The sequence below is a fragment of the Microcebus murinus genome, chromosome 14, assembly GCF_040939455.1.
Source record: "Microcebus murinus isolate Inina chromosome 14, M.murinus_Inina_mat1.0, whole genome shotgun sequence".
Lineage (NCBI taxonomy): Eukaryota > Metazoa > Chordata > Mammalia > Primates > Cheirogaleidae > Microcebus > Microcebus murinus.
The window spans coordinates 34,340,725-34,365,021 of record NC_134117.1 but is presented as its reverse complement, the minus strand read 5'-3'; the positions used below and the strand labels follow the sequence as shown (position 1 = coordinate 34,365,021).

General features: G+C 38.9%; 1 long non-coding RNA gene across 6 annotated transcripts in view; it reads left to right on the top strand.

Annotated features, from left to right (window-relative positions):
* LOC142875640 (uncharacterized) overlaps window positions 1-24,297 on the top strand; it is a 241,448-nt gene that overhangs the window by 54,985 nt on the left and 162,166 nt on the right. For 4 of the 6 annotated variants that reach the window (XR_012922953.1, XR_012922951.1, XR_012922952.1 and 1 more), the window contains exon 3: window positions 23,054-23,130. This is a non-coding gene — a long non-coding RNA (uncharacterized LOC142875640). Of the gene's footprint in view, window positions 1-2,756; window positions 2,830-23,053; window positions 23,347-24,297 lie in introns of all 6 variants that reach the window. The other 2 variants (XR_012922956.1, XR_012922955.1) reach the window with 2 other exon arrangements.

The following is a 24,297-nucleotide window of genomic DNA, read 5'->3' as shown; positions in this document are numbered from 1 at the left end:
CACTGAATGCTGTGATTTTTATATTGCTAGATATTAGATTTTATTGTACTCCTTTAAAGAGTGTTAGGCTTTGTTCAGTCACTTAGTTTATTTAGAATCAATTTGACTCTTTAGTGGCTTGTTTTTAAGCTTTGTTAAGGTGAGTCCAGAGAAACTTCAGGTAGGGCTAAGTCAGACTTACTACTAAGGCGATATTATTCTTATGGGACTACCAAATGTTCCATGTATTTCAAGGTCTCTTCACTCTGGCTGATAGAGTGGAGGTATCTCTCCACTTTGGCTGTAGTGTAGCTTCTAGGAATTGTTTCTCCTACTGTCATCTGGTGTTCCTTTTTCCAGTCTTGTGAGGTGTCATCACAAAAAGGTACTGATCAATACTCAGCCAAAGATTTAATAGGACCACTTTGCAGAACTCCAGAGCCTTCTCTGTGAAGCTTTCACCTCTTTAGTATTTTGTCCCACACATTTTAGTTGACGTGGCTTACCTAAACTCTAGTTTCTATTTTTTCAACTCTGTGCTTTGTTTGGGCACCCCTTCCCTGTGCTGTAACCTGGAAACTGCTTCCGGCAATAAACTGGATCAATTGTAGGGCTCATATTATTTGTTTCCTTTCTCTCAGGGATCACAGTCCTGCACTGTCTATGCCAATACCTAAAAATAAATATTTCATTTTTTACTGTCCTCTGGACCCTCCTGGAGAACATATCACATGGGAAGTTCTTCATGCTCTCATAAATTTATTGTAACACTGCCAGCTCTATGAACCTTGTAACCATTTCTTCAAAACACTGCAATGCAGTTCTAGCATCTTCATATCTTTTACTCTAGGACATTGTCATGTCCAGGCTATGCTAGCAGCACATTATGACCAGTTCTAAGGGCTTTGTATGATATTAAACCTTGAATCATAGAAGAGTATTCCTATGATAATACACTTGCTTCTATCCAAATTTATATTCTATCTTCCTGGTTCAATATCCTTAAGATATATCTCCCACATGTTCCTCTAAATCCTGCCATTACATATTAGCATTAGGGACTTATGCTGACAAGAAAAGAGGGTGAATATTGAGGAGGACAAGCATCTGATGACATTGTTACAAGTCTCCCTCCAAGCAAGAGGAGGCTGCTCTTCTCTAGCGAGGGGAAAGGAGCTGATTCTACCAACTAGGTCTTAGGGCATTTTGGTCCTTTTTGAATCTCAGTCTTGTCTACCCAGATATTCCTATCCAAAGTAGTAAGATGCCACTCTTTTTTTCTGTCAGGCCCTGACTTTGCCACAGGAGACCTTTTGAGGCCATGTGTTCAGTTTCCTTTGCAGCTCTTTTGCCCTTACATTTAAATCCTTTCTTCTTGAGCCTTCTGACCATTGATTTTTAACACTCTGCCTTGTGGCTTCAGGGAATGAGAGTCTCTTCAAAAGCTGTCATGGAAGCTTTCTGGATTACACAAGATGCTGTGAATTGATGGCTTACTTGAGTCTATACTTTTTCCTTTTTAAGTCCTCTCAACCAGTTAAAAAACCTCAGGCAACTTCAAAATCCTTAAAATTACCATAGGTCCCATATTGTTCAAGTACCAGAGCTACTGCATAATCTGATACTTTATCTTTTACCCACACCTCATCCATTTCTATCATAGTCAATGACTTAATAATTGTGATGCTACTGAATTCTGGGCTTCTTGCCTGACACTCGCAATGGGGCCCTTCTTATATGACTGGCAAATGCTTTTCCTCCAAATTCCCAACTTTCAGACTCTTTTCTGTAGAGCTACTCTTGGTAACAATGTCTTAAACTGGATTATCCTAAAAGCAAAGCTTGAGACTCAGGCTTGAGTGCATATAGTTTATTTGGGGAGTGATCTCAGAAACCAAAAGTGAAATGCTAGGGAAGTGAAAGCTGGAGGAAGGCAGAGTCAATGCAAGGATACATTATTACTGATGCTCAATCTTGCCTCAGTGTTCTGAAGAGCGTGTAGGGCATATCTGATAATTGTCTGATTGAGTGATGAAAGTGAATAGCATTTGTCCATTGGCTCCTAAGCCCCATTGATTGAGGGTTGCTCAGAGGCTGTTAACTTCTCTGTACTTCTGGCTTGTGCTTTCGTGAGCACCAAATTGGCTCCCATTAATGTACCACGTCCTGGTGTCAGAGAATAAGTGGCTTGTGCTTGAAGAAGTGGGAACAGTGTGAGGAGCTGTTCATCATAGCTGGGCTGGAATTGGATGTGAGGCTACAAGGATATGAGGTACACTACAGGCATCTCATAGAAGCATTAATGATTCAGAACCAACTAATGCCAGGTTTAAAAATGTGGGTTTTATCAGCCTGTAGTTTGGTGGTATAGTCTGTTTACAAATTAATCCTCACAACAGTCTTTAAAGGTAGGCATCGTTCCCATTCTACACTGGAGGAAACTGAAGCTCAGTAAAGTTAAATGACTTGTCCAAGGATGCTCAGTGAATAATTGCAAAGAATGAACTCTGGTCTATCTATCTCTGAAGTATATACACTGCCCAGTACATTATGTAGCCTTTCTTTATGGCTCCTACCACATCATTCTACATGGGAAACACTTTACACAGGAGACACGTCCATCTAGCAACTGGTTACTACAATGAGGAGAAATAGTGAAGCTGGATACTTGAATTGACCAGTTTATTTTATTAACAACTTTGTGATAGATTCAGTTAAAGATTTTATGAAAACCTGGGCATAGTATGAAATAATTATAGTATTTATTATTCTTTTAGGTATCATTTGTCTATTTTGGATACTATTTTGGATACTTGAACTTACATGTTAAAGAATATAAACTATGGACAGGTAGGTTGGAACTAAGCTTGGACTCAACTTGTTTGCTGAAACCTCAGATACTATAAACTAGTATCTTGTGTAGTTGGAATTATATTATCTTTAGCATTAACTTTGTTTAGCAAAGTTAATACTTCACACTGATTTTATTATTAATAACTTTTAATCACTCTTGGTTCACTTGTTTGAGGTTGGTTAAAACAGAATTTATCTGGAATTTAAGACTGAGGCTGACAGATTAAATCTGCTTCTATAATTTTTGTTTTTTTCTGATATCAAAAAAGACTTACTGTGATGACCCCAGTCCACCCAAATTGTAAACTATAATGGACTATGTTTGAATAAATTAAGAGATCTAGATTTTAATAATAAAACTACTTTATAGCAGCAATAGTTCTTTAAATGGATATTTAACCTATTAAACGAAATATAATTAGAAAATAAAATACACTGTCACCCAAATAATGGCTCATGTTACAAATAGTCAGTTTGGATGCAGCTGCAAGATTTTTCTGGCACAGTAGTAAATTAAACACTTCAGTAAATTTGTCAAATTAATGAAAATCCTAAAGTTGTGTGTTTCGTTTTAATGGTGTACGAATATGGACAAGATGTTTTTATTTCTTTTATTCACATTAGAGTGAACAGAAGAATAGTTTCAGAGACAAAGAAAGTTTCTAGGATTTCCCATGGAAAGGAGGCTATAGCAGAAATGCCAGCAGTTACTTACATCAATAGTTTGTTAAGAAGTTTTTTTTTTTCACATAATTGGCATTCCAGGAGTACATGGTTACTATTGTAGGCTCACCTTTTCAACTCTCTCATCAGGAACTCAAGCACTTTCTATCTTTCTGCACTGTTATTTGTAGCAAGTTGGTTTTCATGCTCCTGTTTGTTGCCTCATGGTTGCAAGACGGCTGCTATAGGTCCAGCCATCAAGAAAAAAGGATAAAGGATTAGGATATCTATGACCCTTTGTCAGGCCACTTTCACATATCTATCTTCTAGACAAGGGTCATGTCACATGGCCATGTGTAGTTGCAAGGAGACTAGGAAAGTAAGGAACAGGATTGCCATTATTGGTTTGGCCAATAGTGACTAATCTCCAGAGGCCAGGCAATTGCTGCATTCAAATAAATTGGGGTGCTGTTCAGAAAGAAGGGGCTGGATATAAACTTTCAGAGGCTTATATACGTTTTGATCAACAATATGATCTGGTTTTGGTTTGTTTGGAAATTGGAAGCTCATTGAGGAAGGGAGACATCTGAAAGTGATCTCAATCTGGCCATAAGAATTTGGGCCTCTCGTATTGTTTGCTGATGTAGGGGACTTATTTTTTAGATATTTCTTAAAACATGGCTATGTTACTGAGCCTAAGCCAATTATCTTTCAAAGTGATCTTCATTTTGCTATTAGTTTCTCAGAAAGAACACTATGAATTATTAAAAATATTGAGGCTAATAAGCTACTGAAGAGAACCAATGAGCTCATTTGTAATCTCATTTCTATAAATGACACAGGCTTTTCAGCATAAGAGAAAGAGATGTATTGGGAAGACAATGAAAACCAGTTTCTTTCCTCCAAACAGAATCTCTTCCTTCTTTTACTCTACCATGAAATATTGCTGTTGACCTAATATTTTCTTTTTAAAATTCTAGGAATCACTCTTCAGAAATATGTAATTAATGAACTCAAATGGTTGTTGATATTTTATTGTTGAAATAGCAGAGCAGATTAAAACTAACAAAAGCTGATGGTGATTATCATATTTACTAGCATAATTTTCCTACATAACTAGTGTGCAGTTATAAGGAGAAGAGAGGAAGCTGTGAGGTTGCCCAACTGGATGGACCTTAGCAGTATTGCCACCTGGTGCTGAATTCCCAGAAATTTCCCTCAGCAAATTGCTGTGCTTAGAGGCAGGAGTGGGCCAATTTAGAGAAGAGGCTTAGAAACCCTACCTAGAGCAGATGATGAAGAACTGTGATAACTGTTAAATCTTCAACTTACTTAAGCAAATAAGATTCAATTAAGCCCAGTTCACACCTCTGTAGCAACTCTAAACTTTCAGAGCTCTTGCTGTCAAAATGCAACTTACTGAGCTATCAAAGGTTATTTTCTCCTCTAAATTAGATGTGGTGGAATAAGGGAAAGATAAAAAAGACATATAAATATGGTAATCAGGAAAACACTCCCCATCCCCATTTTCTTATGTATTAGATAAAAGCCAGAGGGCCTAACAAAATATGATACTGAGAGAAACACTGTAGCCATCTGAAACAACAAAATAGCTATTTTAATTCATTAAAAAAGCTTCATTGTAATAGCCTTCATCATTAGGCACTCATTCTAAAGTCATTTTGGAGGAAAAAGAACTTGTTCAGATGTAATAAAAAAACAGGAAGCCAAAATTTCTTTAGGTTTTGGAGATTTTTTTACTTATTAAATCAATTTTGTAAATGGGTTTTCTACCAGATTTAAACCAACCATTTTGTTCTTCAAAAGTCTGTTGTTTTGCATTTTAAAAGACAGTCACTTCTCAGGGCATCATCTCTGTGAAGGAATTTTAAATTCCTTCTCCCACAGATAGGTGTGTAGTGTAGAGGATAGAACACCAACTGAAGGAGCAGCTTGGAGCAGTTCCCTATCAAATTAGGTAAATCTGTCTCCTCTCTGGACTTCATTGTCTCCTCTGTAATGTGATAAGAGAACCATCTAGATTGGACTAGATAGTCTTTCACTCTCCCTCTTTTAGTCTGTTCGGGCTGTTATAACAAATACCATAGACCATGTGACTTAAACAACAAACATTTATCTCACACAGTTCTGGAAGTCCAAAATCCAGGTGCCACTGATTTGGTTCCTGGTGAGGGCTTGCTAGGTTTGCATGTGGCTTGTTTGTCCCCACCAAATTTCATGTTGAAATTTGATCCTAAGTGTGGCAATGTTGGGAGGTGGGACTTAGTGGGAACTGTTTGGGTCATGGGGATGGATCCCTCATGTAAGGCTTGATGCTGTTCTCAGGGAGTAAGTGAGTTCTTGCTCTGGCTAGATGAAATCTGTTCTCATGGGAATGGATTAGTTTCCTGTAAGAATGGCCTATTATAAAGTCAGAAAGGCCCTTGGGTTTGGTCAGTCTTTTCACATATCTGCTTCTCCTTTGACCTTCTCTGCCATATTTTGACCTAGTATGTGACTTTTATCAGAAGTGGAGTAGATGCTGGTGCCATGCTTCCTGTATAATCTGCAGAACATGAGCTAAATAAACCGTTTTTCTTTACAAACTACCAAGTCTCATGTACTCTGTTAAAGCAACACTAAATAGATTGAGGCGGGGCTCTTTTCCTGGTTTGCAGACAGCTATCTTTACCTTCTTGCTGATCCTCACATGAGAGATAGATAGACCATCTCTTATGTCTCTTCTCATAAGGGCACTAATCCCATTTATGAGGGCTCCACCCTCATGACCTAATTACATCCCAAAGGCCCCACATCCAAATGCCACTACACTGGGAGTTAGGGCTTCAACATATGAATTTGGAGTCAGGGGCACAAATGTTTAGTCCATCACACCCCTCTAGCCTCAATATTTTGTGATTCCAAGTCTCTATGACATATGCCTATATGGTCTAGGCAGGTAACTTAATGGGAGAAGATGGGCAGGTGTAAATTGAGGTGAACTGAGGAGTGTGTACCCAGGTTCAAGCCCACAGATGTTAGTAAGATTGCAGGCTAGTGTTGTAAACTCTGATTTTCAGGAGAGGCTGCTTCAGGTCTCTTGACCTCAGATCTATTACTCCACTCCCTACTATTCTGCTCTGAATTGTGTAGGTGACTTCTACGGCCTGAGGTTTCCAGACTCCCATGTCAACTGGCTTCTGCCTGGGTCCTGCCAATGGGAGGAACAGGTGGGAGATGTGGGTGGGAAAAAAGGAGAAGCTGGGATGTCTTTAACTTTGCCTCTTAGCCTTGGACAATCCCTCTAGCAGCAGAAATATCTCCACAAGGACTCCAGCTTCTGAGACAAGTCCACTACAGTTCCAGCTGAGTCACCCTGATCTCCTCCTTGTCCCCTCCTGCACCCTCCTTCCCTCTGCCTCTTCCTCTCCCTCCAGTTTTGTCTTGATAGTGGCTTCCTCTTGTTGCTAATTCCCATACTTCCTCACAATTCCCTGTTGATTTATCCACTCTCCCATCACCTATATAACCAATTATCTCCATTATATCCTCTGTGTTCCAAAGACTCAAAGTTGTTTCTTTTCTCTGAGGTTGGTCTCTGGCTGACATAGGCTAGAAATATGGATTCTTGTCTGAAATCTTCTAGTTTTTAAATGCTAGTATATTGGTTAGGATTCTCCAGAGAAACAGACCAATGGATATTAAGTAATTAAGTCTAAAGAATTTGCTTATATGATTATGAAGGCTGGCAAGTCCATAATCTTCAGAGTGGGTGGGCAGGCTGGAGACTCAAGAAAGCTATTGTTACACTTTGAGTCTGAAGGCTGTCTGATGTAGAACCTAGAAGAACCAATGTTGCAGATGAAGTCTAAAAGCAGTCTATTTGGAGAATTCTCTCTTGTTGAGGGGTGCTGGTATTTTTTAAAGGGCTCAGTCACATGGAGGGCAATTTGCCTTACTCAAAACCCGCTAAATGTTAATCTCCTCCAAAAACAGCCTCACAGAAACACCCAGAATAACCAAATATCTGGACACACCGTAGCTCACCCAAGTTGACACATAAAATTAATCATCATAACTGGCAAACAATTAAAAAAAACCATGTAGGTCAAAGAAAACATGACTTCAGCTCCCAGGTAGGTTTGTGACTTTTGCTCTCTAAATGTACATGGCTAAATGAGTAGACAAAGATTTTGGTGAGATTATAGGAGCTTATGGTATTTCATGTCATATGAAGTATACAACTTTATATCCTCTCTAGGAAAATGCATGCCAAAGGGTGTTTTCAGTAGGGATAATTTATAATGTTCTACCCTGTAAATGGAGAATGTAAGTTGTGAGAGAAGAAGGGCTTCTGTTTGTTACTGCAATGCCAGTACAGTTCCAAGCACTTGTGCAAAGAATTAATCCCATCTGAGGCAAGGGATTGGTCAGTTCTACTTCTTATGTGTTAGTCATTGGACAAATATCCAAGCTGTAGAAAACCAATCCTTGCTTCAGACATGTTTAAGAGGACATGAGTCTTTAACCATATTACCTTGGGTGAGGTATGGTGAGGCTAGACAGAGAAACTGGAAAGAGTTTTACAGTTTTGTTATAATGACAGTTTCCTGGGGAGAACATAGCATACTACCAGCATGAATTACAAGGCACAGAGGAAGAAAGAAGAACTGGGGCAAACACTTTTATTGCGGGTTCTGTGGAAGGAATGAGCCAGGCAGGGCAAGTTGGCTTAGGATTGGCTAATGTAAATCATTACAGCAGGCTCTGGTTGCATAGGGACTGTCCCTGCTTGCCTATGAGCTGGCCCTGGGGTGATCAGGGTGGGTGTGTAGTGGCCTGGAGTATAAGATGAGAGGTGGTTGGGGGTGTGGACTTAATCTGCCACTCAAAAGGGAGAACTGATCAGCCTCTAGTCAAAGTCTCAAAAGTGGCATGCATGCACACACACACACACACACACACTATATTGCAATGACCCACACAGAAACTTCTGTAGGGGATCTTCCTGGGTTGCAGGATGGTGTTGCCTTCAGAGAGAGAAAGAGAAATATCTAGTTCTCCACTTTTGCAAAACTGTTGGGTTAATGATGGTGTCAATTCTTCTTGCCTAGTAAAGGGAGAGGCAGCCAATATTCAATTGGAGGCAGCCAATATTCAATTCAGGCAAAGGGCAGGGCCAACAGCACAGCCCTGGCTACACCACCGTTGCTTCTGTTAGCTCTCCTAGAGTTGTGCTCTAGATTTGATTGACACTTTTCCCTAGCCTCCTCAGTGTGACACTCAAGCACATGTAGCCTAATTATCATTCTCAGAAACTTCCCCTGAGAAAGGCTTTTGTCTTGCAACATACTCAAGTTGAAAAATAGCTAGCTTCAAGGCTAAAATCAAAAGTATTCCATAAATTTTCTCCTTCACCCAGATTTGTTCAAGATGAAGAAGCAGCAAACTATAGACTGTGGGTGCTAAAAGGAGACTCAACTTACTCCCTCTTTGGAAACAGTCTCAGAGAAGTTAGAGACTTGCTACGGTTAAGAAGCTGATTTGGTAGCTGAATTGGAACTAGAACCCAGACCCCATTATTGCTTTGTTAGTGGCTGAATGCTCCTGTAAATCAATGTGCCCCACTTTATAACACAGAATATCAAACCCCACACATACCTAGAATTGCAAATATGAAGTTTGTTGAAGCTGAGTTTTATTTGTTAAAGGTTATGAGAGACACCGTTTTCTGCCTAGTTTCTCAATGAGAGCAGTGAAAATGCCCTGAACTTAAATCAGGTGGCAGGTGTGTACAGATTGCTTTGAATGTCTGTTCATGTGACTATTAATTGACTCAAAGAGAGTGTCATGTTTGGCCCTATCTTTGTAGCTGGGTGAACAAGCCCAATTGAGCACAATGGTAATTTTCAATGACTGCACACTTAATTGTCTACTAAGTGTGGATGCTGCTTCATTATATCATTCCTCTGAGCAAGGTATGCTGCTTGAAGTCAGAAGAGCTTCTCCTCTCAAAGAAGAGTTAAACAGTTCTCCTGTGAGCAAGTCTGAAATGAAAGAACATTTGTACAAATCTGCCCAGGTGCTGTTTATAGGCTAGCTCAGTTCACTACCTCTGGGTAACTTTGTAATGTTGGAAGAGCTGAAAGCCCCTAGTTCAGAAAGGTGATCATATTTGCCATCCAACAAATTACACAATCATCTGGGACTCAACCTTCCCTAAATACTTTTCAGTGGCATTGAGCATGTATTTATTGACAGCTTATAATTTTTTAGTTTTTAATAATTATCTTAAAGTGAGGAATCACCAACAGCATCATTCATATTTTACAGATGAAGATAAAATCTTTTGTTTGATAACCTTTGGCGGCTTCCCTCTGCTTATAGAACAATGTTCACACTCCTTGGCTTGATGCACAAAGCCACTCTATTGTCTCTTGTTTATTCTCTTGTGCCCCTTAGGCTTTAGCCAATTTTCAATCATTCATCCAGAAAATATTTGTTGAGCTCCTCGTCATGGACCACACACCGTGTTGTATACCAGGATAGAGTGGTGAACCGGACAGGCACTTTCCTTGTCTTTCTGGTATCCACTGCCAACACTCTCTTTTCCAAACACTCCCTGGGTTTTCTCAAGCTTGTGTATTTGCTTTCCTTGTTCCATATCTGCAGTGTCTTCCCCTCATCCTCTCATCAGAAAATGCCCACTGATCCCACAGTGCCATCTCCTCTGAAGTTGTCCTTTATCCTTCCTTCCTTATGTGTTTCTATATCTCTTATCAAATTATACCCTGTATCCTAGCCAGCTTTTAAAACTCAGATTATTAAAAATATTCAACTATAAACTCCCCATGAACAGGGATCATCTCTCACTCACCTTTTAATCCTTCCTGCCTGGCACAGTACCTGGCACCATGTAGTGATGAATAGAGATTGTCAGACTGAAGGGGACAATGACACCATCTTTGGTCTCTTGGTCCTGTGGTCAGCCTCCTGATTTCCCCCACATTTTTTTTTCTCATTTATAGTGATTAATGTCTCCACCAAGACCAAGAAAACATCTATTGTCCATGATGTAAAACTCTTAGAATAGCTTGAACAGAAGTCAGTCTGTGAGAGTTTCCCCGTGTTCAGTGAATCATTTACTGGGAAACATGGGGTTAATGTACACTTAATTTTTGTGTGTGCTCATTTGTTAATATTTATTTTTATTTTATTTACTTATTTTGATAAAGAATATTCTATTTATTTTTATTTCAAGCTTTCACCAACTGCTCTGGAGAGAATGAAAATAACTTATTTTCCTTCAAGAGAATAAGTGAATATTATGTGGGATAATTGGGATAATTGCTAAAATGTGTTGCTTATGTGGCTATTCAAATGACCTAGCTATTAGTGTAAAACTGATCCTTTTCATTTCAAAAGCTGTTGACTAGACCTAATTGCTTTTTGATTGTAGCGATAGCAAAATATATTTATACTAATTACCATGAATTCTATCATTATAAAGATAAGGTATTTATTTATGCTTCAGTCTTGAATGAAACAAAGGTATGCCTTTGTATTAGTAAGTTTTCTACTGCTGTAACATAATCCCACAGACTGAGTAATGTATCAAGAATATAGTTTATTAGGCTCTGATTCTGGAGGCTATGATGTCCAAGAGCATAGCTGTGGCATCTGGTGAGGAACTTATTACTGTGTCATAACATGGCAGACAGGCAAAGGAGCATGTGAGACAGAGAGCAAGATAGGGAGGGGCCAAAATCATCCTTTTTATCAGGGGCTCGCTCCCAAGATAATGACAATCCATTCACAAGGCCAAAGCCCTAATGATCTAATCACTTCTTGAAGGTCCCACTTCTCAATACTGTTACATAGCAATTAAATTTCAACATGTGTTATGGAGGGGACATTTGAATCATAGTGGTATTTCTGTAGGGTTTTTCCTTAAAAAGGCCATAATTGCAAATATACTTTCATATATTATTTCAACTACATGGGATCTTCTTGCACATTTTTAGAATTGGGGAATTGGAGCTTAAAACTAAAGTCACGTCTGTCTCTCTCTCTCTATCACCTTTCCTAAAAGAATGAGAACCAGTAGAATGTCTTCCATGTTTATTTTTGGCTACAGGGTGTGGTTGGATATGTTCACCAATTAGCTAATTTTGATTTCATAGTTAGTCCAGGATTTTTATTTTTTTTTATTTCAGAATATAACTGGTGTACAAATTCTTTGATCACATAAATTGCCTTTGCACTGCCTGTGTCAAAGCTGCAAGCATGCCCATCCCCCAGGCAGTGTTCACCACACCCATTAGGTGTGAATTTACCTGTGATTGACCCCTACCCCTCCTGCTTCCTACCCCTTGCCCAATCCCCATGAACGTTACTTCCATATGTGCATATAAGTGTTGATTGATTAGTACCAATTTAATGCTGAGTACATGTGGTGTTTGTTTTTCCCTTCTTGTGATACTTCACTTAGAAGAATGGGTTCCAGCTCCATCCAGAATAACACAAGAGATATTAGTTCGCCATTTTTTATGGATGAGTAGTACTCCATGGTATACATATGCCACATTTTATTAATCCACTCATGTATTGATGGATACTTGGGTTGTTTCCACATCTTTGCAATTGTGAATTGTGTTTTTATAAACACTCAAGACTCAATCTCTTTCACAATAGCAACAAATGAAATAAAATAACTAGGAATATATTTAACCAAGGAGGGGAAAGACCTCTATAGGGAGAACTATGAAATACTGAGGAAGGAAATAGCAGAGGATGTATACAGATGGAAAGCCATACCATGTTCATAGGTCAGCAGAATCAACATTGTTAAAATGTCTGTACACCCAAAGTGATCTACAGATTCAACACAATCCCTATTAAAATACCAACATAATTTTTCACAGATATAGAAAAAAAATTCTATGCTTCATATGGAATGAGAGAAGACCCTGTATAGCCAAAGCCACCTTAAGCAAAAAGAATGAATTGGAAGGCATCAATTTACCAGACTTCATACTATACTATGAGGCCATAGTAACCCAAACAGCATATTACTGGCACAATAACAGAGACATAGACCAATGGATCAGAACAGAGAACCCAGATATAAAACCATCCTCATATTGCCATCTGATCTTTGACAAAGCAAACAAATATACACAGGGGAAAAGAATCCACATTCAATAAGTGGTGCTGGTATAGCCAGATGTAGAAGACTAAAACAAGATCTACACTTCACACCACTCACAAAAATCAACTCATTGATAACAGACTTAAACCTAAGGCATGAAACCATAAGAATTCTAAAAGAAAATGTTGGAAAAACTCTTATAGACATCAGCCTAGGCAAATAATTTATGAAGAAGACCCCAAAAGCAATCATGGCAGTAACAAAAATAAGTAAATGGGACCTAATCTAATGAAAAAGCTTCTGCACAACCAAGGAAACAATCTTTAGAGCCAATGTCTCCATAGAATGGGAGAAAATATTTGCATGCTAATACATCTGATAAAGGGCTGATAACTAGAATCTATAGAGAATTCAGGAATATCAGCAAGAAAAAAAATTAAATGACCCCATTAAAAAGTGGGCAAAAGACATGAACAGAAACTTTTAAAAATATAGACTAATGGCCAAAAAACATGAAAATTGCTTAACATCTCTAATCATCAGGGAAATGTGAATCCAAACCACAATAAGATACCACTTAACTCCAATGAGAATGGCTTTTATCAAAAAGTCCCAATACAATACATGTTGGTGTGGATGTGGAGAGATAGGAACACTCATACACTGCTGGTGGGATTGCAAACTAGTACAATTGTAAATCTGAAACAATTGTAAGCTTATACATAACCTCTATGGAAAGTAGTGTGGAGATACCTCAAAGAACTAAAAATTAGAACTACCATTTGATCTAGTAATCCCACTACTGGGTGTTTATCTAGAGGGGAAAAAAGACATTCTATAAAATAGTCTCGGGTTTTGATAGAACTTATAGATGAGTTTGCTTACAAATGTTTCTAATCTTTGAAAAATTACAGAAAATAGAAGAGATACTAAAGTATTGGAGCAAATTTTTGGGCAAATTTGATTCACAAAAAATAGAAGAGAATAGAATCTGCAAACCAGAGACTGTTGCCCTTGAGAATAATATTGGGAAGGACTCTAGAATAAATTATTGAAAGAGAGTAACTGAACATTTAGCAAAGAAACTGTAATCCCTGAAGTTCTCAAGGGTTCATAAACAACCCATTTTGTTTAATAATTTTAAAAATTGCTTTATTAAACAGTGTTCCTCATCATACTTTGTTTCCTGAATGACTGTATGCCACTCTACCTTTTCTTTTGCCATTTTTGGAGCTTGGAATAACCTTTATTCCCACTTTTGCCTTTTGAAAGTTTATCCATTCATCCAGATGCAATTCAGTTAATGTTTTAGTGGCAACTTCTCAAGTCCATATCAGTATTAAGTGCAACTTCATTGTTCTCATAAACTATGACTTCTCCTTTTTTCATTCTAGTGATATTTTAGTGTTTGCACATCTGTTCTTTGTTTTACTGAAGGCAAAACTTGTTCAACTCTATCTGCTGCTTTCCTCTGAAACAATTGTAAGCTTATACATACCACGGTTGCTTTTTTCCAGCATTCCATCACAACCTCATTTTCTGTCAGCTTTTCTTAACTGGATAAAATTAGCTATTGAGTACTGTTGCTCTTTCGTTCTCTTACCTTCAAAAAGATGGTAGCATTACAGCAGGAAGATCCAACATTGGTCAGAATCTCTATCTCCAGAATGTAACTTTCCTCTTCTATATCTTGTCTCTGTGCCAAATTGTGATTCATACCAGTAGTGCACATCTTCTGTTTCCTCTGTCTGGCTGGGAAGCCTGCAGTTTGCTGCATTCTGTTACTTTACCTTGGTGGTATTTATCAAAGGTACATTCACTGGCTTAGATATATCTTCTTTACATACAGGGCTCTTCTTTGCTTCCCCTTACAAAGGCACATTTCTTTCATTCAAATTATGAATACCATTTACTTATTCATTCAACATACATTTATTGAGCCCTAGTATGTGCTAGGTACAAGGGTACGAAAATAAATAAGATAACTTCTTTGTTTCCTAGGAACACTGTGACCTCTCAGCAAGATAGATGATCAAAAGAAAGATTTTAATATAGTGTTCTAAGTCAGTGCCAAACAGTGGTATAGACCTCAGAGGAATCCTTAGGAACAGGTTCAACTTTTCTTGGGTGGTTGGGTAGGATAAAAAAGGTTCTCAGGAATTGTCATATTTAAGCTGAGCCTTCAAACACCAATTGATTTTAGCCCTGAGGAGGAATTAGCTATGGTAAAGTAGGGAGTGAGTGAATAGTTTTCCAGGCAGAGGGGAAGCCATGGGCAAATGCATGGAGTTAGAAACATCATCATGTGGGCTGTGAAATACAATCATTTGGTATTATTGAAATGAGGTTCAAGGCAGGGAGTGTCGGAGATGAGGCTGGAGAGAAAAATCTCAGGTCAGATCTCAAAGAGTCTTATGAATCCAACCAAGGAGGTGGATAGCATTCTTGTCCCAGTCTCACTCTATCAACTGTCAGTGATAACTCTATTGTTACATTTCCTTCTTCTGGTTAAAAATCTTAATTTTCTTTGTCTATTTTCCATAGATACATAAGGCTGGAGCTGGCTTGTATTGACTGTTGAATTTTTAGGAACTTTGCAGGCTGATTGTTAAACATAGGTATAACTAAAAATTAAATATACAATTCATTAAATTAAATATAAAGATAATAAATACTCAGAACTCATCACTTTCCAATTATTTTACTGTACTGTATCATATAGTATCTTTACTCTTAAGGATATGTCTATTCCTATATGGTAGAAATACTAAATAATGGTATGCTACTACTGTGCTTCTCTTCTCAACTTTGTGTTCATTAAATCAACTCAGTAGCTTGAAATTGGCCATGGTGGGAATATTTACACCATGAAAATCAGCAAATGCTATGTCAGGGCTTGATCTTTTTGCTTTGTTGACTGTCTAGACTTAAAGTCATGGAGCAAATGTAAATAATGCAGATAAACATAAAAGTATGTTAGTCTGTAGCCATTACATTGTGAATAGCATAAAAAATTGAGAAAGTATTCTTCCAATATTTGAAAACTATTTTCCTTCCAATTCAGCAAAGAAATCACTTACATCATTGACAAATAAGCAAAGTCCCAGCATATTTCCCTGTTGTTTTGCTTTTGTCTTTACTTATTAATATAAATGAAAATATCAACAAAAATTCATGTCCTAATTAAGCTCATTTATCATTTGCAAGCATAGGTTGGATACAAATACAAAAGTTCAGCAAAAATCAACAAAAGAATTCTGTGAGAATCAATTGGCTATATGAAATTTACAATAAAGAGTGTTGTATATTTTGTCACTATCTCTAAATTATGAGCAGTAAAATTAGTAATAAACTTTTATGAATGCATTATACTATATATTATTTTTTCTCAAAGAGCTGATTGTTAAACATTTACCAATACACTATGGCCTAATTTTATCCTTAACACCTATCCAGATTATTTTCTCCTATCAATTATTGAGTGCCATCCCCACAATTACTCTTTTTCTTTTTTTTTTTTGAGACAGAGTCTCGCTTGTTGCCCAGGCTAGAGTGAGTGCCGTGGCATCAGCCTAGCTCACAGCAACCTCAAACTCCTGGGCTCAAGCAATCCTGCTGCCTCAGCCTCCCGAGTAGCTGGGACTACAGGCATGCGCCACCATGCCCGGCTAATTTTATATATATATTAGTTGGCCAATTAATTTCTTTCTATTTATAGTAGAGACGGGGTCTCGCTCTTGCTCAGGCTGGTTTCGAACTCCTGACCTCGAGCAATCTGCCCGCCTCAGCCTCCCAGAGTGCTAGGATTACAGGCGTGAGCCACCGCGCCCTGCTTCACAATTACTCTTTTTTTTTAATTTCCGATGTAATATGCAGAACTTTCTATTATATTTGGGCATTTTCTCTCTTCTACTTAACTTTCAGTGTCAATTACTCTTCATCGTGTTGGCAACTCTCTGTGAAGAGAGTGACATACATTATGGCCTTAGTTAAGAGCCCATCATTCTATCCAGGTCCAGAAAATGGAAATTTATTTTATGACACACTTGTAGCTAGTGGTCCACTTCCTACTTCTTTTTCCTTTCTCATCCAAATTACCAACTCTCAACTACAACAAGGTTGATATATATATTAATTCCACCTGGGTTTCCAAGTCCTCTAGCTTCCCTTCCTGGCCTTCATAGTCCCAAGAAATGTTTTCTAGGCGTCTTCTGGTGGAATTCACAGTCTCTGTGTGAATCAGCAGAAGCAGGGAGAAGGTGAGAGTCATGGCTCCATGTTCTCTCTAGGACAGCCCGCCACTTGGGGGACATTTCAGGTTTATAAGAACCAAATCTGTGTCACCCCAAAGAAGCTGACATTGAAGACTGAGTACCTTTTACCCCAGGCCAAGAAACAGGCTTCTCAGGGCTTTCTAGAACTACTCTTTTTCTTATAGGAAGCATAAATTATTACTTTTTCTCCAATAGGTGACAATTCTCCTTCTGAAGAAATGTCCTCAGACTATTTTAAAGCTTTATTACTCCAGTCTCCTCTCACTATCTTCTTGGTCATATTATTCCACTAACCAGCCTCTCCTCAGGCTTCTCATTGCCATCAACTGCTTGGTTATTTTAGGTTTCAGCTCAGATGTCTTGCCCTCCGCGAAGTCTTCCCTGAATGGTAGTGCTCCTGCAGCATTCTGTACTCTGATTACAGAAGTGGTGGCATTGTACCCTAACTGCCTGACTTCTAAACTATTTCCTAAACTGCTCTGGGAGGACAGAGACTATCCCTCTTTTTTCTATGACTTTATCTCCAGCCCCTAGTATAGTTCCTGCTAAAAGGTAGGCACTCAATATACGTGCACTGAATGAAGCAATGAGTGAATAAATGAATGTTTTCTTTCACATATTATGTACTTCATTTTCTTTTTAGCTTTTCATTTTGAATATCGATAGAGATTCCTTCACCTCTTAAGCAGGGAGACCAGCTCATATTTGACACATATTGTTGTAATTGCTTATGGTAAGAAGTTAAGTGCAGCACAGTTCCAACATTTTGTTGTCTTTTTGTTTAGGTAAGAATGGAACTCTTGGAAAGTAGAAGAGGCTCATATCAAAAGCTGGCATCTATTTATCAGGTGTCAGGGATGAAGCTTAGCTCTTTATATACTAGTAAAATTCCTTTACCATCTAGTTTGGGTATTGATGATCAGTGATTTTTACTGGCTTGCAAATGGCTTACTAAGCCATCCATCACTAAATGCAAACACCCAGTATGATAAATTAGGACTGTAGAAGACTTAGGTATGAATTTCCAAAACTTATTCATATTTTCATATCTTTGCTGCACTTTAAAACCTGGCTTTGTGGTTGATAATTAAACACCACAAACCATTTTCTCTGATCCCCAAAGCAATAATTTATCAAGCGTGGGGACGCCTATATCAGAATCTCTTAGGATATTTATTAATAATGGAGATTTCTGTCTCTGCCTGAGAAATCCTTTGTCCCCAGAATCTTGGGGACAAAGCCTAAGAATCTGCATTTTAAGTACTCATGTGTAGCAGATGGTTATGCATCCTTTTTACTGCCTCTGTGTCCTGCCCCTGACTTTATGATGTGCTTTTACCTCCAACTGACTCCACCTGCCACTGTCTCTAGCATGCCAGTGGGGAGTGGGAAGAATGGGGATTTATGAGCTTCCCTTCCTGCTTTGATCAACCCTGACTGGTGCTGAAGTATGAAAGCTCTTGCCTTAAGTGGGGGCAAAGATCTGAGGCATGACTTATGCTCCAGATGCTCCTTAAGAATCAAGTTGAAGATAGTCCATACCATTTTGCCCAAATCATATCCTTGCTTATTTGATTTCTTAGAAACAGAGATTTTTGTTCAAGTGATTTATTGAGGAGGTTCTCTCAGAAGGTGGTTTTGATTGCTTGGCTTTGTGATGGAGTTCTGGAGGATGAATAACACCATAGAGTTGGTCTCACCTGAGTCAGTCTTTGCTCACTGGTTGTCAGTGTTGGGGTGTTGAATGAGGCATACCTTCTTGGGTGAGAGTGTGTCCATTAGGTTGGGGACAGCTGTGAGTCATTAGCAGCCAGCACTTAAACACAGTCACAGCAGCTTGCCTGTGAAGCAGATCGGAGGGGGCCACTGTGATAATTATGTGTCCGCTTGGCTAGTCTGTGACCCAAATGTTTGGTCAAACACCAATCTAGATATCACTGTGAAGGTAGTTTTTAGGTGTGGTTAACATTTAAGTCATAATGTGGTTGGGCTTCATCCAATCAGTTGAAGGTCTTAAGAGGAAAGACCAAGGCCCTCTGAGGAAGATGGAATTCTGCCTCTGGAGTCTTCAGATTTGAGACTGAAGCATCAACTCTTCCCTGGGTCTCCAGCCTGTTGGCCTGTCCTGAAAATTTTGGACTTGACAAGCCGACAATCTCATGAGTCAATTCCTTAAAACAAATCTCTCGCTCTCTCCCTATATATATATATTCTCTCTCTCTCTATATATATATATAAACATACACATACACACATACATCCTGTTGGTTCTCTTCCTGTTGGGGAACCCTAACTAATATAGCCAGCAACAGCATCCACTACACTTGTTTTTTTCTGCTTCCCTATCCTGTTTCACAAACTCACTTACTGGTTTGCCCTGGGAGTATTTCTTTAATAAACCACTTGTCTAGGGATCCTTGTTTCAGTGTATGTTTCTAGAGAACCTAATCCAGGACAGCATACCTGATAATTCTTATCCACATTAAAATTTGAGAAATACTGTCTTAAAGGTTGTATCAAGGGCCAGGCGCAGTGGCTCACGCCTGTAATCCTAGCACTCTGGGAGGCCAAGGTCGGTGGATCGCTCAAGGTCAGGAGTTCGAAACCAGCCTGAGCAAGAGCGAGACCCCATCTCTACTAAAAAAATAGAAAGAAATTAATTGACCAACTAAAAATATATATAAAAAATTAGCTGGGCATGGTGTCAAATGCCTGTAGTCTGAGCTACTTGGGAGGCTGAGGCAGGATTGCTTAAGGCCAGGAGTTTGAGGTTGCTGTGAGCTAGGCTGATGCCACGACACTCTAGCCTGGGCAACAGAGCGAGACTGTCTCAAAATAAAATAAAATAGAGACATTATATATTAAAAAGGTTGTATTAGCTAGTTACTGATATGGAACTATACTGCCCCAAAACTCATTGACCTAAAACAATAATCTTTAATATTTCCTTGAGTTTTTAGGTCAACTGGAGGTCATATGATCTAGTCTGGGCTCAGAGGGAGGGTAAGGTGGTTCTGTTCAACAGCTCTCTCCTTTTTTTCCTTGGACTTGCAGACTATCCCAGGAATGTTCTTGCCATGGTAATGACAGGGATATAAGAAACATGCAAGGCTTCTTGAGGCTGCATGGAACTTGTACAGCTCTTACTGCTCATTCTGTAGGCTATAGCAAGATACATGGACAAACTCAGAGAGGAACTTCAAAGTTCCATGATAGCAGATGTGAATAAAAGGAGGAATGAAGCTTTGGGGTCATTATTGCAATCCAACACAATTATTAATGTCCCTCTCCTATTATATGATGCTTCTCCCTGTGCCCCCATACCAGGGCTTTTAAAGGTCTCATCTAATCACAGCAATAAGGTCAAAACCCTTGATGTTATGGTCTACCTCATGTCTGGATGAGAGTCCTCTTGATTTGATGAACCAAAAAGGACAATGTTCTACCTTCTCACACATAATACATAGTGAAGCACACTATTAGTGTGCAAAAATAAAAAATTGCCCATTCCAAAGGGGTAAAATGGCAAGAAGACAGAAGTCACTGTTTTCTTGAAACTTCAGAGGGCAAATGTTGCCAGGTCCTCCCACTCTTGGGGTAGAGAATATTCCTAGGTCAGCCTTGAGTTTGGCTTTGATGGTATGTCTCCCAGTTCATGGTTCTCTATAGCTCCTGGCTTCTTCCTCACAGACATCTTTCCTTTTCCATAAACCTGTTGGTCACTTTAGAAAATCAAAGTGAAATATATCCTTTGAGTGAATTTTTAGCCTTTTCTTCTTCCCAGAGAAAGTTGAAGACCCACAGATTCTTTATCAGGTTGAACAGGGTCAGCCCATTTTAGTTCAGGCTGGCAGTGCTTCTACCAACAGGGCTTGCTCTGTATTTGTGGGTTTTCTAGATATTTGATTTAAGTTCATGCTATGTGCCAGAGGCCATGCCAACAATTCTTTTTTGAGTTTGGTTTTCCTCTGTAGACTTAGTTATTCCTATTTTGGGCATAACTGGTTGCTGTGGGACCATCTCTCTAGATTTCATAGAAGCCTTTTGTGCAGCTGAAAAGATATCTTATTTCTTCCAGAGGTCTTGAGGGATATGCAACCAAACTCTTAATTTGATCTTTACTCTGAGGGCATGTCTTACTGCTGTGCCCTTGATCTTTGCCCTGGGACTTACCTTAATTTGAGAATCTTTTACTTGTTGGAAAGTCTGGATATGAGAAACCATTTTATTTTTTAGACGGACAGGTTCCTGCATTTCTGAGCTATGTTCCCTCTCAGTTTCCGTCTGAAAACTTGCTAGTCTTGCTTGATTCAATTCATCTCTCGCTTATAGTAACTGAGCATAGACAGCTAAAAGCAACCACCTGATGCTTTCAATACTCTGTCTGAAGATATACTTTGACAAGTTCAGAAGTTTATTAGATACAGTTTTTATCTTCTAAGTTACCATAGGTGACAGAACAAATGTTTCATGTCTACATTATCTAGGCTACCATGTCTCTAGTCTCCTATAAGTTTTCTAACTGTTATTTTAGCTTTCCTTAACAATTTCCTTGCCATTTTCCCAGCCTTGTTTATCATCTAGTTCCAAAGCCCATGCCTCATTATTTAAGTTTTTGTTAAAAACTGAACACCTACTTCTTGGCACCAATTTGTGTATCACTTATTTATTGCTGCAACAAACTATCCCTAACCTTAATGGTTTAAAATAACAATCATTTATTATGTCTTAATAATAAATGGCTCAGATCCATATGACAAAGGGAATATATACAGAGAGGGGTGTAGTGTTCCTATTAATATAATCTACCCCAAAGATTAAGACTTTTTACCTTGGAATTGTAAAGAAACCATTTTTATTTGTCTGTTGGATAATGGTGTTATTTTCTCTTCACACATTTGAAAAATGCTTTGATAAAACTGTACTGTTTTCTTTCAAAAGAAATCAAAGACAAGTTTTTAAGTCTGAAAAAAAAATCAGTAAATGAAGGGAGCTGTAGCTTAAAAGTTGTAAATCCAAGTTTGAAACAACCAAGATTTCTACAAGCTCTCACTTCAAAGGGTAGAGAACCGAGGAGGGCAGCTTGATGGAAGAAAATCTTCTCTTTATTGGCAAAGTCGCTCTAGGAACCAATATGTTTTCTTTCTTCCTAAGCTCATGGAAGGAACATATAGAGCTTTGAAGTCAGTTGAACTAAAATCTTTGGGGAAATTACTCGAGAGAAATTGGACATGATGGTAAAAGCTGCAGACCAGTATGAGCTTAGGACGTGTGGGCTTTGGGCTACTTCTGTCTGGCTGGGGAGCCTGCAGTTTGCTGCATTCTGCTGTTACATTCTGTGGTTCAGGTATATCTTTATATACTGGGCTCTTCTGTGTTTGCCTTTACAAAGGCCTGTTCCTCTCATCCAAATTGAGAACACCATTTATTTACTCATTCATTCGAAAACATTTGAGTGAGTGAAAGAGTGCAAGTTGAGGGCTTTATCCTTTGGTGCTTTGTGAAAAAGAAAAGAAAGGCTGGGGTTCATAATGGCGAGAAGGGTAATAAAGATAACCTATATATTTTTTGTAAAGATAGTAATGAGCTAATATTTGCATGCTATGAAATGTTTTTGCCAAAATATGACTAGAAAACAAATGTGCTCCATTCTTTGTAATTTAGTGAATTAGTCAGGAAAGGCTAATTGCTGTACCAAAACTTCCTCCGAACTCAGTGGTTTAACATAATAAAAGTTTCTTTCTCACTTATATCACAGCCTATCTCCCATAGAAGGGAGATGCTGCTCCAGGAGGTCGTCCAAAAATATGGACTCCCTCCATCTTGAAGCTTCACCCTATTATATATAGTTCCTCTCTTCATCTGGGAGATGCTGAAAAAGAATGTGATGATTTTAAAATGACCACATATTCTTTGTGGTCTTTCTATGTCTATGTGAGCATTGCTAATACATGCTTGAAGAGAGGGAGACATAGTCATTTCCCTTTGAGTGTGGATGCACTTAGTGACTTGCTTCTACTGATAGAAAAAAATGAAAGTATGATCTTTGGAGGTTAGATCATAAAGACTTTCTGCTTGTTTTTGCTAACTCTCTCTACTCTCTCTCATCTCTCTCTCTCTCCCTCTGTCTCAGGTTGCTCACTTTGGAGGAAGCCAGCCAGCTGCCATATCTCAAGGACACTCAGGGAGCCATGTGAAGAGGCCCACATGGTAAGGAACTGAGATTTTGGCCAATTACTAGCAAGGAAATGAGGCCTGCTGCCAACAGCCGTGTTAGTGCACTACCTCAGAAGAGGATCCTCCAGCCTCAGTCAGACTTCACATAACTGCAGCCCCAGTTGATGGCTTGACTGCAACCTCGTGAGACACCCTGAGCTGAAAACACCCAGGAAAACCACCCCCAGATTCCTGAATCTCAGAAATGGTGTAAGATAACAAATGTTTGTTGTTTTAAGCTGCTGAATTTTAGGAACATTTGTTATACAGCAATAGATAACTAATACAGAGAATGAAGAATTATGTTTGGGAGGCTTTTATCATTCTGGGCCTGCAAGAAGCATAAACTGCTTCCTACCTTATACTGCTGAATCGAGCTGACTGCAAGACAGGCTGGAACATAGTGTCTAGCTGAGTGCCCAGGAGGAAAGGAAACACTCAGTAAACAGCTGGCCTGTCTCTACCACATTTAGTGAATTTATATTTGGGAATATTTGGATCACAAAGATCTGGTGGCTGTTTATTCCAATTTGGGCAAAATTCTTAGAGGAAATAAGTAGAGCCTTTGACATAGTCTCTTTTAGAGAGTGATGCCAAATAGCACTGGAGTCACCTAGGAAAATATGAAGAGGCTTTGGTTTGTCTAATTTACTAGTGCTGTCAATAACAACAACAGCAACAATACCATTACCAGCAAGTAGTAACATTTATTGAACACCCAGGCATTGTATGAAGCATTTTATTAATCACCCTACCACAAGACAGTGAGGCAGGTACAAATTATCTCCATTTTACAAATGGGGACCACAAGACACAGAGAGGTTTGGCAACAGGCTCAGAGTCTCATGAACATCTGTAAAGTCAGAGATCTAGCTCTTTAACCTAAATCCATATTTCTCCAGAGCTTAGACTCCTGGGACCTGTAATCAGGGTCAGGAGAGTTAGCAGAGTGTTGAAAGGAGGGACTGAGTCCTACCAGGAGTGTTTTCAGTGGGTGGTGTGGGAGGAGCCCTGCTATGCTCTCCCAGTGTGGGTAGGACCAGGGTCCTGGGTGCTCTTTGCCATGGGGAGTAGCATGGGGATGCTTAGGCATAGGTATGTCATCCTAACAGCAGGTAGGAAGACATAAATTAGAGAAATAAAACTCCAATTTGGCCAAAT